The sequence below is a fragment of the Solea solea genome, chromosome 10, assembly GCF_958295425.1.
Source record: "Solea solea chromosome 10, fSolSol10.1, whole genome shotgun sequence".
NCBI lineage: Eukaryota > Metazoa > Chordata > Actinopteri > Pleuronectiformes > Soleidae > Solea > Solea solea.
In genome coordinates, this window is record NC_081143.1 from 25,944,928 (window position 1) to 25,956,943 (window position 12,016).

General features: G+C 40.9%; 1 long non-coding RNA gene across 1 annotated transcript in view; it reads right to left on the reverse strand.

Annotated features, from left to right (window-relative positions):
* Window positions 1-12,016, reverse strand: part of LOC131466377 (uncharacterized) — an 89,542-nt gene that overhangs the window by 53,856 nt on the left and 23,670 nt on the right. Inside the window, exon 2 of the long non-coding RNA XR_009241418.1 lies at window positions 4,523-4,679. This is a non-coding gene — a long non-coding RNA (uncharacterized LOC131466377). The remainder of the gene's footprint in view (window positions 1-4,522; window positions 4,680-12,016) is intronic.

A 12,016-nucleotide genomic window follows, 5' to 3' on the forward strand; every position in this document is an offset into this window, starting at 1 on the left:
CCACTCAGTTTGTTTATAGCAGAAATACTTGAACAGTGCCAGTTTCAAGTCATCAGAGCAGAGCAGAGATTAAGCATTTTGTTTGTTAATTCAATTTTTGAGAGAGACATGTTGCCTGGGATATAATATCATGTATATTGATTTGACTAGCATGGCTTCCATTAGCTACCACAGCTCTACCAATACCTTTTGCTGGAATATGAAATTTAATCAAATTGATTTGATTGACAGGTTACGGGATAGTGGCTCTCTGTCCTGAGCTCTTCTCATCGGATGAGCACAGACGGACGCACTCGTACGACAGATTAATCGAGGAAGTCTCCCGAGCCATCTGTCAAATCTTTGCCAATGTTGATATGATTTCCCATGTATATAGGTTTCTCTTTTCTGGTGCTGGAGTAGCAGCTCAGCAACGTAAAAGATTATTTGTAGTGGAACAACAAATACGATCTCTTTTTCATTATGGATAGTTATTGATCAATAAAGTATACATTATCTCTTATTATTATTATGTACATAGTAAGGCAGAAAGCTTTTGCAATGTTATAAATAGAAAATAAACCAAACAGTTCACACAATGAGCAAACACTAGGCATCGGTGGAGAGAAAGAAACTCTCCACTTTAACAGGAAGAAATCTCTGACACAACCACAAAGACGTGCGGCCATCTGCCTAGACGGGTTGGGGTGAAGAGAAAAACTTGTTTTTCCAGCATCAAACTGTTTCTAATTTTCACTATGTTCCGCAGGTAGAGGAAGGCTGTTTTGGAAATTGGTTTTATGTGAATCAAATTATATATCCTGATCAAAAATAACAATAATATGATGACAATGTGGTCAGAACTACCCTAAGACTAAATAAATAAATAAAATATGTTGTCACACTTGAGGAGAAAACGCTATACATATATTTATTTTTTATTGTGGGTAATGTGTGTGTTGGTTCTCAGGCCAAAAGAGAGATGGAAACATAAGCTATAAAGAAACCAAAACGTTTACGTACCATTTTGTGTAATACGTCTTGCCCGAGAAAACCTTTCTAACTTCAGCTCGACAGTTTCCATCTGTCACGTCTGCACAGTATCCTTTAGTTGTGCATCATGTGATAAAAACTAACAGCTGTGGATCATCATTCAGTCTTGCTCTGCATGACATATCAGTGAACAAATACTGTGATATTAATGATGATTTACACACTGTGGAACTCATTGCACTGTAAACACGGTTGTGGAGATAAAAAAAAACTAGTCATAACACTGAAGACAATGTTATCGAGAGCATTTTTAATGCAAATGTATGAGCATCAGTGACCTGGATATCACTGAAAAGAGATAGCTCCATTTATTTCAACGACGGCAGAGACGACACGTGTGTAATTCTGTCTCGTTAACAGAGTCTTCATTGAATGAATGGAATTTATTTGGGTGAAGTTTCCATTTGGCTGAGGATCCTTGTCGCATGTCATCCTCTCTGTATATCTCCCTGTTTTCTGTCTGGAGACACAAAGATATTACAGAGTGAAAAAGAATGTACAATACTAGTAAATCAACTGATTCACATTTATTCCAGCAAGTCCTTATCAAACCCTGTCAGGAGGTAAATATAGGATTGATACTTTATAATTTTGCCATAAACGTATATGAAATAGAAAGGAAAACACAAATATAATTTACGGAATTTCACCATATATTGTTGGCCAATAAAGTGGTATTTATTGGCACATGAATATGCGGAAGGAAGTTGGGTTTGTAACCGGAGGGTCACGGTTCAAAGATGGGGGCAGTTAAATTTTTGGGGTGCCTCGGAGCAAAGGTACCCAACTGCCCACTGCTCTTCTGCCCAGGTTTGTGTGTGTTTACTACTGATGTGTAAAAAAATGCTGAGATCACTAATGGTGTGTGTGCAAATAAAACAAATTCTAATTTAATAATACTTATTTGATGTAGCGTATTATTCATATTATTTTACCTTCAATTTCTGCCAAATGAAAATGATGTCATCTAAATAATGATACACTGGACCTTTAAATGAAAAGAAACACAAATATATAGAATTTGATTTAAGAAAGTAAACAATGAAAGTTCCCAAAAGCTTCATTCTTTTTTCAGTATTTCAACCCTAAAATAATGTAGTTACTCACTGAAAGTTTTTTATTGGCCAACACATCATTCAATTGCGTCCTGATAAAAACCTTCCAAATAATAATAATAATTGTAATAGTTATGTGCTTGTACATTTATTAGAATCCCAGACTGGGAAGAAACTTGGAAGAATCTTTGCCAAGAAGCAATGAGAGTGCTCCAGCAATTCATGCTGTTTTGGGAAAATTGGCGGCACCTCTCTTTGTAAATATGATGTTTTGTCTGTAATCTGCTGAACTTTCTGTTTCTGTACATGTGACAGGGATCTCTCCTCCTCTGTGGCTCTTCCTGAGGTTTGTCACATTTTCCTCTGTACAAGGGAGAGCGAAGGTCTAAGGACATAGGGTGTCATTTGCTGTTCACACTGTAAAACTCCTTCAAGGCAAATTGTGTTTGTGATGTGAATTGACTTCAATAGAATTGTGGTATGTTAATATGTGTTAGTATGTGGTATGTAATACAGGTGAGATCAATATAAAAGCGTTCCAGGCTCTTTTATATTTGCATTTATGACGCATAACGATCTCAAACCTCACAGAGAAATCGCACAAATGAGATAACATACATGACGTGGTGTCAACGACAATAAACATGCTAACATTAACTGAGCTACTTGTGCATTTTAATGGTGTTGTGACTTGTCTAATGCAACACCAGAATCACATAAATAGATTCATTCTCGTGGAGAGCAGAAGGTTCTGTTTGACGAGACTCCGCGGGGAGAACAAACGCACATGAAAGCTCGCGCGTCGGCCGCTGCAGAATGCACAGGCTACATCGCAGATGAGAATTAACACAGTATGTAAATGTGGTGTTATATTTAGCAAAAGTGATCATTAGCGTTCTTGACTCGGAGTGCATCAGAAAATGTAGTGTAGTGTAAACAAAAAGAGCAAACACACAGCAAGACCTTCAATATATTCCACCTGCTCAGACTCATTTTCCTCATTCAAGTGAAGTATAGTAAGCCTACAAATATTTCATTGTGATTACATAATTATTATTAGGGCCCTAGCCACGAATGGCAGGGGCCGGGATGGCGGGGAACCTATTGTTATCCTTCAAATTAATATTATTATATCTGTGGCTTTCCGGTCATTTTTGAGGGGGTTCCCGTGCATAATTACTCCGGAAACTTGGCATGCAGGTCAGGTCTGGCGAAAATGCAATATTGGCATAGGTCCCTAACTAATATTTCTTGGGTTATAGCCCAAGATGAACAAAAAAGTCCACTGGGACCACAGCCTCAACGCAACAGGAAGTCGGCCATTTTCAATTTGGCGTCCACCTTGGCGTTTTGCACGCTTCGTAAATGAACCAACTCGTCCGAGCGTGTTTATCGTACAGAATTTGATTTAAGAAATAAAGAATGAAAGTTCCCAAAAGCTTCATTCTTTGTTCAGTATTTCAACCCTAAAATAATGTTCTTACTCACTAAAAGGCTCACATCAACCAGTTTTTATTGGCCAACACATCATTCAATTGAGTCCTGATAAAAATCGTAGCAAAAAATGCGACAACTTGTACTGGACACATCAAAGGCAAAATGTTATCAAAAGGTTTTGCGGATTCAAAAGGACGTGGCCACGACAACCATCGGTAGTTTGGCGAATTTCAACCATTCGCCATGAAACAGGAAATGCCCTATAACTTTCTCCATACATTGACCAATCGCCTCAAAGCGTCATACCTGACTCGAGAGACCGACCCTGAACATGTCTACGGACACAAACTTCACCCAACGTCATGTCAGCCATTTTGAATTGAGTTCAGGGAACTGCCGCACTCCCCAACTTTTATTATTCTTGTCATCTGTCTGCAATGCAAATTTCAAGGGGCACATCTGCTTTAATGGCAGAAAAGTAAAACTGTTATTTGTCTTGTGCTTGAATTTACTTCAATTTGAGCTCATGACATTCTTCAAGGCAAATGTATTCTGAAGGCTCCAGCATAAAGACATAGTTCCACATTTTTCTTTGTTACCAATTGGAGTCTCAAATCCATCACTTGTGTGTCCTCTACCTCTGTAGTTTTTCCACTTAAAAAAAACTCCTTATCCATGTGTATGCAAAATAAGCCATTACCCAAGAGACAGAGCATAATTAGCAGATAAAAGGCCTAAATTGACATTCTAACCACCTCCTGTTATGGAAAGGTCCTCCTAAGAGGCTTATGTTATGACAAATGTGTTGCATTAATAGGTTAATCCTTAAGCTCCACTGTTTCCTTCACTTCCTCAATGCCTTCATGTATTTGTTGTGATTGCACTCGGTCATTTTCCCCGCTTCCAGAATACTTCCCCTTCTTTTCATGCGTCCTTTCATAATGCTGTGCCCTGTGTGCTGCTTTTTTTTGTCACAGGTTAATTAACATTTAACTCACACATTGTCTTCTTTGTTAGATACTCCCTTCTGTCCCTTTGCCACCTTTCTCTTCTTCTCGCCCGTCTTTGTATTTCTTTACTCCCTCGTTGCTTTGTCCTCCCTCGCTGTGGAGTCTTTGATTTCAGTCCTGTGGCGAACTGGCGAGTCGTCCCATCCTGAAAAAGGATAATTGGATTTAAAACCGGGATGCTGTATTGTGGAGGTGTTTAATGTATGATTTATACAGAAGGCTGCTAGGCTGCTTCTGCGAGACTCGTGTGCACTTAGCTATTCACAAAAACACGTACTTGACTTCAGATTTTTATCTACCCCCAGCCAAAACTGTTCCACCGCTTTGTATTCTGTCCCTTTTTTTCCCCCCCAGGAGTTGAATGAAAATGTTGTTGTCAGAAACAGTTTGAGAGCTTAGAGAAACAGCCAAGAAGTGTGTGCAACTTTCTTTGTCAGGGACACTTAAATGACCTCTAGTCATTATGGACAGCCTGACTTAAGCAAGGAATGAGGTCCTGCTTCATTAGGACGCTTGGACCCACGGATAGCATGCCAGTAGAGACGAAGAAACAACTGATTTGATCCACTTAACAAAGGCTTCACCTAATAAAATCTGTGCCTGCTTAAATCTATAATACCTTCAGGATATGTTTACTGCTTTTTCTTGCCACTAGAAAGCCTCTATTCCAAATGGAAAGTGAGGTTTGTTCACCACTCCCTCATTCTCTGAAACAAAAGTCAACAAAAAGAAAAATCACCAGCTTTACACACAGGACTTGTTAATCCACTGCTGCCTCCATCAGTGAGGGGATAAATGTTTTCTTATGACTCCAGAGTTTTGTTTGGGTCTACCTCAAAGGACACAAACTTGCCAAACAAGGCAGCAGCTCAAAAACTCTGAGATTGAGTAGTTTCCACTTCAGTTTCCATTTGGAGAAGGCTGTCTGACTTATATAACAGATATTGTAAACTTAAGACAGCGTTGATTTAATTAGGTAAGGCTCTTGTTCAGTGGTTCAAAAGAGTGCTTTTCCTTCTATCCCTGTTATCAGTAAGTGTGAACGTCCAGGTCCCAGGATGGCTCACAGAAATGTTAGCACTATTTGCAGTGCACTCAGCAGTTAGTGTTGACAATGTGTCAAAACACAAGAACACTTTCAAAAGATCCTGAACTACTACTCCTTTTACTCTCAAAAACCCCTAGTAAGTTGTGAGGACTGGACTAGATGTGCTAACAATACCACAATAAGTATACACATATTGATTTGAGACTATAAACGTACTTCACAAGGATAAAAACACACATGCTGCTAAGTCTTGTCTCGGTTTTCTTATCCGTTGAGAATAAGCTGCTTTGCGAACACACATAAGAGCACATATTATATGCACTTGTACAGACTGGCTGCTCTCCGTTTATATCCACTCTCAGTCACCCCCAGCCTCATCTTACGCAAGTTATTCCCAGAGTTCTCTTCTCCTAAGAGAAGACAAAGCCACAAAAAGAAACCCATTCATGCACAGACTTGCACAAGCACTCTACAGTCAGATTGGCTCTCCACCACAGCTGCTTTGTCTTCCCCCCTCTCTGTTTTTGCTCTTCCAGGTCCTCAGGTGTAGACTTAAAACTAGCTACCCTACTCAATAATGTGCTATCCATGTATCAAAGCATTGTACCTATTCCACAATCCCAGAGGAAGGCATATTTGTGCCACCATGCCTCAGGAATCATTACGGCACGTTAGCAGCTAGCATGCGTACACTTCTTATTGCTTCTCTCCACTGAGGGCAGTAATGGCCAAATGAGTCTTTTATGAGAGAGCTTGCAGCTCCACAGTTTCTCGATGTGTCCACAGAAACATGTGCAGTAACTTCCAGCAAGGGACCTGCTTTCCAGTAGCATTGTATGAGGTGATGCATCTCTGTATTTACACAGCACTTTACCCAGGATAATTCTGAGACGTCCACCTTTATAAAAGATTGTAACTCTTTTATTCAATCTTCACATGTTAGTCAGACATGGCATGAAATATCTTGCTCTCTGTATAATGGGTATCATGAATTAATACATTTTGCCCCTGACAGGTGTCACCAAAGCAGGCTTTTGCTATCTTATGTTTAAAATGTGATGCCTAAATCAAAATGTGTCCATTTATCCGCACATCTTCCAAAAGCCTACAAATATGGACAAAGCCAATTAAACAGAACATTACCACTGTTGTCCTTAGGGGGCAGTGTTGCCAACAGTTCAAACCAGGAAACCAGAAAAAAATGGCATGACTGCTTCTGCCTCTCCTGCTCCGACAGGTGAACTACCTGCATCCTAGTGGTGCAAAGGATCATCATTGATGATATCTGATCCGCGGATTGATTTATGAAAAAAAAAAAGTTGTGCGCACACACAGCGGCGTGCGGCAGGTGCGACAGGTGCGTCATGGCGAGCGGAGGAACGGAGGAGCTTGAACGCCCCGCGTCATTTAAACCCCTGTATGGGAGCATTTTGGCTTCCCTGTCAAATATAATGACGAAGGAAAGAGGTTAGTGGATAAAACCGTGACGGTGTGTAGGCACTGTGGCACAAGAAAGCCATATGACAGTGGAAACACATCAAGCATGGCTACGCATTTGAAGCGACATCACCCCGGTGTTTCACTGAGAGGAGTGAAAACGCTCAACAACCGCTTATCACCACGGCATTTAAGCAGCCCCTTGTTGCAAAATCAGACCGGGGCTAAAGCCATCACAAATGCTATCGGTGTGTTTATAGGTGTAGACATGAGGCCATATTGGGTTGTGCAAAACGAGGGCTTTAAACACATGCTGAAAGTGCTTGAGCCACGTTGCGACGGTTCGCCGCCGCGCACCCACTTCAGCGAAAAGATTGTGCCAGACTGTTTTTGCTGATCCGAAAAATTATCCGATCCGTGACTCTGATCCGCGGAACGATCCAATCCGTGAGTTTTTTGATCCATTGCACCCCTACTGCATCCTACTTGTGATAAGGGTTGAGTACAAAAAAACTAATTGGGTAGCAGTCCCTACATGACATGATGGTAACTTCACTGCAAAGATGCAGGAGCCATGATCAACAAGACTCTCCCACATGGTGGCAGCAGCAGCAGCAGCAGCAGCTTAGCGGTTTAACTCATAGCTACCTGAGATCTAAGATGACAGACCTGACCGCAAGATGCCCAAAGGCAAACGGTCAAAAGTGAGGCTGTCTCATGTGACAGGACTCTGACACTGGGACTTGCAGCACACGTTTGAAATCTGTTTGTGTGTTAAGAGGGGGGAATACATCAAATTTAATGAAGCACCAAACAAAGCGCAGGATGCATTTGAAAGCAGAGGGATGTGCCGTGGCTATGGTTACAACAGAAACCACATTCGCTTTGGCAAAGAAGTCTAATTTGAAGGTGGAAATCCACAGGGCTGTTAACAAGTTTGTGGTCAAGAGGCTGCATTCATTTACTATTTAGTGCAGCTTGTGTGTGAAAGTCATTGTGAAAATGTGTTGATGTGCTGATTGCATGTCATACAATAAAATATGCTCCATTAAGGCAATATATCAAGGTTTGTCAATTACCCTGATGAGAAAGCAGAGCAAAATGTAAGTTTATCAATGGTGTTCTTACAAATGTCTCTCCTAGCTCTGTCCATCTCCAAAGAAGAAGCAGTTCAAGGAGTCAGCCCTTGAGGACGAGGACTAAGAGCTTCTTCGGTCCACCAAAATAAGTAGTACCCTCTCAATCAGTGGTGGGGTCCACCAGGAGACTGAAATCTACAGATAAAAGTATGGATTTATCACCACTATTGGGGAAAAAAACAAAGATTCCCAACCCTATTGGTGATAAATGGTTACAGCACACTTGAAAATGAGAGGGGAGAATGACTGGTTACAACCAAGGTATGAAGAAGACCATCTCTGAACACATTAATACCACTTTATTATTATTACCCATGCATCTAATAAAGTGGTTGTGCAGCCAGTTATCAAACTTCTTACTCGTTATCCTCTTTCAGCCTGATAACATGCGCTGTTTGCACCATCGGCCAACTTCATCAACACATAATAGCGGAAATGAATATTACACTACATCAGCAGTCACTGTGGGCTCATTTCAGCTTTAATATGGCTGAAGTCATTACCTCTGTGGTTCTTCCTAACATTTATTCTCCTTTTCTTTTAAAAAAAAAAAAAAACTATAATCATTAGTTTATGGTTGCTGTGCGGGAGAGTCATGAGCTCACTGTGGGATTAATTAAATGTTTTTCATCTCATGCTGTCAAAATGAGACTAGCAGTCAGAGTGGCTGCCCCCCAGCAGAAGTGGAGTCTTATATAAAATGGTCATGCTCAGCTAACCTCATATCTTACCTGCTCCATCATCTCACCTAAAACAGCCAGAGTTAGACTGGTCCAATTTACAGAGACGTGCCGACATTCCTCACACCTCTAATATATTGCGCAGACATAGTCTTTATAGGCTGTGTTCCCAGATATGACAGAAATTAAACTTACATTAATAACTGAGAGTGAGGTCAATGCAGAAGTGCCTGGAAACTGTTTTCTCTTTAATTCCCATTAGGGACAACTCCACTGGGTGTAAAAAGAAGTTAGCTTGCATACATTCATGTAGTTGCATAAAAAGACAAAAATTTGCAATTTTTACCACTTTAACTGTACCTTTTTTATATATATATGTATATATTTACACCCTTGTGTGTGCTTTTTAAACTTTTGGATTTAAGTTTTCTTGATGTCAGGACTGAATTAACCTTTTCTGTGAAGTTATTAGTGATTTTTAAGGCTTTAGAGGCTTTATTTTACTTCACTCTATAGAGGCCTTGACAAAACAAAAAACTGGGGCAACAATACGGCATTTCCCAACTGTTTGTTTTAAACCCTCAACAACCTCTTACAAAGAAACCACAGAAACCCCCTGAATTTAACCCACACAAGAAACCTGTCAACCTGTGACGTCATAAACAAACTGCATCACTCTCTCATATACAGATTATATCTTCCATTCATTGTTGACCACTGCAGTCAGTATCACCGCTATTTAAGTGTGATCCAGAATCAGCATATTGTCTTGAACTCCATAAAAGCTTCCAGAGTAGACACACAGGCAACATAGACGTTCTTTGGATTCATTAGCCCATATTAAAATTAACATAAAAATGGTGATGTCAGTGATTAGCCCCATTAGCCACAAAGAAACAATGGAACAAAGTGAAACCCTGCTTTGAATTAATATTTAAAATCAACTTCAATGTAAAACAATGTGGAAAACTATGCTTTTCCAAATTGTATGTAATTGGACGGCAAATGAGTCTCATACTGTGGTGTTTTTTTTTTCATTTTGAACTTGACGACAGCTATTTTTTTTTGTATTAGTACTGTATATCTAAACCCACTGTCGATGTTAGCTTTCACATTTCCATGAACTCCAGCGCCCACACGAGCCTGACAGTCAAACAAATAAGACGCCTCAGAGTAGTGCTTTTGATTCTCAACTATGACGGAGAGTGTGTGAGTGGAAGCTTTCTTTGGCGGCGTTCGCATCTCCAGAGATTTTCCACACTATGCATACTGTCAGCCTGTTTATGCTAATCCTTTACACTGAGGACACTGAAGCTTAATAGCCCTCAACCTCTCAAACACTGTGTTTGTGTTTGCCATGGTCACGTAGAAACACAATGCTTTATCCTGGAGTCACCCCCACTCTGTCCTCATTTGTCCCAAACAAAGAAGCTGCATACAATTGACATGAAGCCAAAGGTCATCAGCATTTAAGGGTCAAACTTGCCTTGGGGCTTCTTGTGATGGCTACTGATTTTATTACTACTGATTATTCTTTTATGTGTTAAAAGAAAAAACTTAGGGAAAATGTAAAATTGCTGCACTGCTTATTAAATTACAAACACTTGTTTGACTGACTTTCTCAGTATTCTGAAAGAACAAAATCCTAAATCTTGGGTACCAACAAATGCTCAGATTAGAGCAAATAGATATAATGATTGCACATCAGGGAAATTTACATGGAAGCTTCGAACAGCACGCGCATCTCCAGAGATCATAGACATGAACCAACATGGTGCAACCCACATCTGCGGCAGCCAGTGTAAAAGACCGGGTGATACGAATAGGCAGTGTGAGAAAGGACAATTGCGAGTGAGAGACGGTATGTTTGTCAGTGTCTTCTGGACTGTAGCTACAGATGTGGATACTACAAACACTTGCTGATAGGACTGCTACGCTACACCAAGGAAACACAACCATTAAAGAGTTATCGCAAGCGGTGTGCCAGGACGCGGAAGTGGGGTAACCGCAGAGGAGTTCGAGTTCGGCCAGCCTTCCCACACTGTGGCTGTCTAATGTCCACTCCCTCGACAATAGGATAGACTACATGCAGTATAGCTGGAGGGGATAACGCCACACAGAGCAGACAGATCAGCTGAGCTAACCGGGGAAGCTGAGAGGATGCAGCCTTGCTGTTTATATTAACTGACTGGTGCCAAGATTCTGTTACATATAATATAGAGCTAATGACATCGAAATGCCAACTTTTTCATCTACCGTGTGAGCTAACGGCTGTCTTTATAACAGCCGTCTACGCACCACCAAGAGCAAATACGTAGGAGGCCATGCCGGTGCTTTATAACAACATCAGCTAGCGACGGAAGAAGTATCCAGACTCAGGCAAGGCTCAAACTTGTTCACATCTTCGTTCTGAAGCTGCGTCTCACCCTTTTTTTGGTACTTTCTGATTCCAAGCGAGCTGAGCCGATACAAAACAGACTACCGGCCAGTGATTGGTCAGAGTGTCGTCACTGGATGAGTCATGAGCGAGATGTCCAACACAAGAATCAAACACGCCATTTTTAAGAACTGGAAAGAGGGTTACAGCGAGCATACATGGCTGCTGTCTGCTAAAACACACCGTGGTCTGTCGACGAGGTGCAGATGGTCTTGTGTTTAGTGGCTGTGATTCGGAGAGGATCCAGTGTGTTTGTGTCGCGTATAAAACTTGACGACACCGCCCACATGGAGGCGGTACTATGAAGTACCCAAACCGAGTGAAGTCGAGTCAACCTGAGTAGTTCTTGAACTGTATGGAAAAGTGCCTTAACCCTAACCCTTGGACACAACATGGTGCCGCCGATCTGAACGGCATCTATTTGTCCATTAAAATGTATTGCCAATTTTAAAGGTTTTCAAAAGGTAAAATAAAATGCACTTTAATCTGTGTTTCCATCAAGTGTGTAAGGAACAAATTATCAAGTGTGTTCACCTAAAGAAGCGGTATGTGGCGCAAAACTCCAATAACAAGGTGCTACAACTTGTTGATGCAAATAAAGATGCCAATAGCGGCTGATACATTCTCGCAATTATTCGATTCCTACACAAAGTCAAGAAGAGCAATGGTTTCCTCACAAACCTCTCGCCCACTGTGTCCACCATTTTTCCACTACAGCTAAATGTGATCAGGGATTTCTAA